Source organism: Octopus bimaculoides, chromosome 2 (genome assembly GCF_001194135.2).
Source record: "Octopus bimaculoides isolate UCB-OBI-ISO-001 chromosome 2, ASM119413v2, whole genome shotgun sequence".
Lineage (NCBI taxonomy): Eukaryota > Metazoa > Mollusca > Cephalopoda > Octopoda > Octopodidae > Octopus > Octopus bimaculoides.
This window is the reverse complement of record NC_068982.1, coordinates 12,540,863-12,546,827: the sequence shown is the minus strand read 5'-3', so window position 1 is coordinate 12,546,827 and position 5,965 is coordinate 12,540,863.

The following is a 5,965-nucleotide window of genomic DNA, read 5'->3' as shown; positions in this document are numbered from 1 at the left end:
GAGAGAGAGAGAGAGAGAGAGAGAGAGAAGTGGGGGTGGAGAAGAATGGAAGAAGCAAAAAAAAAATTGAGAGGTGAAATAAAAGATATGAAGAAAAAGATGTCAGGCATGCAAATAGTAATAGCAAAATAAAGCAATAAAAAAGTAAAATATTTTCAGGTTTTAATAATTTCGAATTTGTATCAAAAATGTAATATAAACTGTATGACTTGCAGACATTGTAACTTTGCTATGTATCTCTTGAATACTAACAACAATGTCCATTAGTAATGAAGCTATGTACTTGTGTTGATGTTAATAATACTATTGGTTTAATCGTAACTGGTCTTTCATTTTAAAATTGATTTGCTATTCACTATATGTTGGAAATACGTTTCTTCTTGATATTTATCTTGTGGCATTTGTTATTACATTGCGTGCAGAAGCCTTGGAAACAGAAATTTCTCTGTAAGAAATGGTAATTTGAAGCCACAGAGCATGTGTCATTTTACGAGAATGCATTTAAGTATATGCAGCCTATACACACGCTAATGTAATAACCTTCTCATACTGATACACTTAGGTGTACTTACATGCATATACATATGTAAACTATTACACTTATAGAAATATACAGGTAAGCACTTAGGTTCAGATTTATATGAAGAAATTCATTTACATATCATGACATATAAGAACTTGTGAAGTAAAAAAAAATAAAATAGAAGCAAGAGTATTCAGAGAGTGCAAACCTCCACCAAGGCAACACCAATGTCCTCTCAACGGTTATCCAGAGGTGATTTTTAAAACGAGAATATCTGAAATAACCTCAACTGCTCTCACAAATGAGAATACTAAAAATGAACGCAATTGCTCTCAAAAATTAAGTAAAAAAAAAACAAGAAAATTAATCCAGAATCCTTGTCTGGTACCGGATTGATCCCTCCCACAATCGAATAAATTTGTGCCAGTTACAAGGCCAGACATCTCTGAGAGTTTCATCCAAATCCACTCAGCGGCTCTTGAGATATCTTGTCCATGGACAAACAAACAAACACGACTGAAAACAATACCTCTGCCTTTGCTAAGGCGTAGGTAATAACATAAACACGTTAAGCTTGACTAACAGTGTTAAGTTTATTTGCTTAACTAGGGACCAGAGTATGCCCATAGCTTGTGTAGATCTGTTCTCTTGAAAATTTCTTTTGGAATCAGAAGGAAATCAATTAGTGTTTAAAAAGATGGAAGTTAATGATTGAGAACACATTACCAAATAGTATATACTGAATACAAAAGAGGAAATATTTTCTTATGACTAGTTTACTTTCTGACTGAAATGGTATGATGGAAACAGACCTAAACTTATAATGGACATAAAACTATAATCCTTTTTATTCAAAGCACAAGGCCTGAAATTTTGGGGAAGGGGACTCGTCAATTACATCAACTCCAGGCAAGGTCGACCTTGACAGAGTTTGAACTCAGAATGCAGCGATGGGCAAAATACTGCTAAACATTTCGTCCCGCATGCTAATGATTCTGCCAGCTCACTGCCTTGGACATAAAACAATAATGTTAGAATAAGGAACACAAATGATCAAGAATTATTTGAGACGGAGAAAGATTACTGTTTAGCTGGAATAGTGTTTGTCTTCATGCAGTTTGGAATGTTATAAATGGTTGTTGTCCTGTCAATGACTTGAAGGGAACAATGTTACATATGGCAACATAAATATGTCTTATAAAAGTAACAAAATTCCCTTCATTTCAAAGACTGAGTTTGTGTGAGAGAATTTATTTATCATATTCTTTTCTACTTAAGGCACAAGGCCAGAAATTTTTAGGTGGAGGTGGGGGACAGTCGATTAGATCAACCGCAGTACACAACAGGTACTTAATTTATCGAACCCTGAAAGGATGAAAGGCTAAGTCGACCTCAGCAGAATTTGAACTCAGAACGTAAAGACAGATGAAATACTGCTAAGCATTTCGCCTGCCATGCTAACTTTTCTGCCAGCTCACTGTCTTTATTTATCATATTGGTATCAAATATTTGGCACAAGGCCAGCAATTGCAGGGGAGGAATTAGGTTAATTGCATCAACCCCAGTCTTCAACTGGTACTTATTTTCTCAACCTTGAAAGATGAAAGGCAAAGACAATTCAGCAGAACTTGAGTTCAAACTGTAAACACAAACGAAATGCCATGAAGCAGTTTGCCTGCCTTAGTTTATTTTTCCTATTGACAATATGGAAGCAAAGAAAAGGATGTTACATATGAAATGCAACATCTTTGGAGGGAAAATATTTTACTATTTTCCTTTCTGGAATTATGTTTTACTACTGACAAATATTACCCACTCTTATCTCTTTATTTCAGAATGAGAGCTTGTGAAAAATGTTCTTGTTAATGCTGAAAGCAGACACAATGCATATGTATTTACTTGAGTTGTTTCTCTCACTAAATCTGATATGCCAAATTTCAAAAAGATCAAAGCTGACCTAAGATTTTTAAATATCACATTCAGTACAATGTTTTCTTGTATCAGCTTCTTAATGCAATTATAGAATGCAAATGATTCTTTAAAAAAAAAACAGAAATAGCTATTAGCTATATTTACCCAATAAATATTCTACGTTATAAGATACCAGTACATTTTAATATTTCTTCCCAATAACTTTTTTCTTATACAATACCAGTACATATCATAGCAGAAGGTGTTCAATAAATATGCTATTAAATTATAATACGTTTTAATGGTTACATATTAGATAACACTGTAACCAATCACAAATATAAGCATTTAAATGCTGGAAGTTTCCATTTTCATCAAATAAAAGATTTTTCTGTAATTACATTTCTAAATATCTGAGATATGTTATTGTGATAAAAATTTAAATTTTCTGAACTATTATCTTCATGGTTTTCTCTGTTTTATGCTACATTTCAAATAGATAGCCTGCAATCTAATTCATCTCTTCTTTTCCTACATTTATATATTTTCTTAGACTGAGAAGATTTTTACTACAAATTCCTTTAGGATATCATCAATATTTTTTTCATCTTTTTCTCACACAAAATAAATCTTACGGCCAATTTTCTTAATTTAATCTCCATCCAATCTAATATCTTTAAAAATTCTATGTTTAATCTTAGTTGCTATTAAGCATCATTAAATTTTAGCTGTTTTCATCAAAGTAAATACTTATTTAGATCATGGAAGAGTCATTCTAACAATTGTAAAACACACAAAAACTGTTATATTTCCTTTTCATGTATTTCTTAATAATACTGTTTATTACGAATTGTCAGAAAGTTTCTTTGCACTTCTACAACTTTATTTCTGGTACATTTCCACTGAATCTCAAGATATGCAGAGAAATTTAATCAATGACCAGGTCACAGATGTGCAAAAGTTCCTTTTGACACTTCCCAATACACAGTACAATAAATGAATAAATAAAACGTAAATGCAATAATTACTGTGTTTTTTTATGTCTAAAAACTAGTATTTCATGATGTAAATGCTTCAATTTTAGCACAGTCTTAGATAAAAGTCACTTGACAAAGAATTCAACTCTGAAATACTAATTAGATATGCTATAAATATTCTGATGTAAATTATGTCTACATTATCTACATCTTATATCATTGCATTTTCTATTTATGAAACATGTTTTGAGAAAAGATAGGTCTGAGTGGTAATAAAAAGGAAGTAAATTTTCTACTTATATGAAATAACTTAAACCCAGTTTGTTTGGTGAGCTGTCTAATATGAATTATAGAAGATATATTAATCAAATATTATTTTCATGGACTTTGTCATTCAATTTAATATTCTGTAGAGATGCAATATTAGATGAAAATAATATAAAGAGTAATTTCTTAAAGTTGACTGCTATCGATCTGGTTTACAATGTTTCCTCACATATTGAAATCTTACTGCTTATTAGTCAGCCAGAGTCTGCCAGGATTACTTTTATTTATTGTCTGATTTATTTTAGTTTTAGCTACATCTTTAAGAATAATACACAAGCTTATGGCTCAGATCTCTGAAGATATTCATTTCCTGCATTCTGATGAAGGTATTTGTTGGTTTGGTTCTAAAGAATCAAAATTGGTAGTTTGATTAGTTTGGTGGCTGGTATTTATCTGCAGAATATTACAGCAAAATTATTGCTTATACATGTATATACATACATTTTATATATGTGTATACATGTATGTATGTATGTATGTATGTATGTATGTAAATGTGTGTGTTTGTATGTGTGTGTGTATCTATATAGGTATGCGCACGCATATTATATACATACTGTATTAAGAGAGCCAAGTAATATTCTTTAGTTTAATATTTTGTAATATGCATGAAAATGTTCATCAAACACAAAAGATGTACGTAAGCATATCAATTCTTACAAAATAATAGATTTATACTTTGTAGTGTATGCTTTTGTATTGTTAGTGGGGTCGCACAATATGTCTACATAAAGTTCAGAATTGGCCTTAGAGAGGCATGCAGTATGAACCCCATCATCATCACCACCACCACCACCACCACCATCATCATCATCATCATCATCAATTAACAAACATTTTTCATGCTGGTATGGGTTGGGTGGTTCGACAGGAGCTGGCAAGCCAGACGACTGCTCCATTTTCTATTGTCTGCTTTGGCATGGTTTTATAGCTGGATGATCTTCCTAATACCAACCACTTTGCAAAGTATACTGGATGCTTTTTATGTGGCACCAGCACCAGCAGGGTTGCCAAGTAAGTTGTTAGACAAAACAAAACCCTCAGCTGAGAAAGGGATCAGTACTGGTTGAGAGGTTAAAGTGTAATGGAAGGATAACGATAAGTTATATAGAGGAGATACTTGGCTACATGAGTAAGGAAAGATAGGAGAGGATAGAAAGATAGTGAGAGAGAAAGATGGAGAGACAGACAGAGGGAAAATGAGAGAGAAATAGATGGTGGTGGAGATGTATGAGGGACATACCTGATACAGGTGTGGTGGGTGAATATAAGCAGTGCTGAGGGGAAAGAGTTGGATGTGAAACATAAGAGTGTTAAGGGTGATGTTTAGAAAATGGGATGAGGTGACAGTTATGAGTGATGGTGAGAGAAATTGGAATGTTTGTTGGGATGGTGAGTGCTATGGTAGATATGTGAGAGCATGTTGGAGTTAGTAGCCCACACTCTTAACCACTATGTCATATGCTCGATGAATGCTGGAGGGTATATCAGCCGAAACATTGTGTTAACAACAAACAAGATGAGGACAAGCATCTGTCAAATGTAAATAATATAAATAATGAAGAGAATAATTGTTTTACTTTTGATACATTGGAAGGAAAGACAACAGGTTTGAAGCTGGCAGGCTCAGAGAAGTTGCTTATTTTGGGAATGAGATGTGTTTTAGTGTGTTTTCCCTCCATCAAAATAAAAGAAAAAATATCTATGCAAATAGGAAAAAATTCTGAAGAATTTAAGCAGTATATGGGAGAGTGTTGTAGTTCACTTGAAGCATTGTGCATTGTTTGTAAAGAATAAAAAGTTTTGAATGGTACAACAATGCACTATAATACAAAAAATGGATTATATACCTGTTGTAATTTAGTTATCCATAGCCCAATGATATTTCGGAAGACAATTCCTTCTTCAGATGTTCTTAGATGGAGTCGCTGCTATAATCTGTTTTCACATGCGCTGGTATGGACATGTGGTGAGAATGGATGAGGATAGCTGCGTGAAAAAGTGCCACACCCTAACAGTTGAGGGAACCCGTGGAAGAGGTAGGCCCAGGAACACCTGGGCTGAGGTGGTGAGGCAAGACCTTCGTACATTGGGCCTCACCGAGGCGATGACTACTGACCGAGACCTTTGGAAATGTGCTGTGCATGAGAAGACCCGGCAAGCCAAGTAAGATCGTTGCCAGTGCCCCTGGACTGGCTCTTGTGTGGGTGGCACATGAGATGCACCA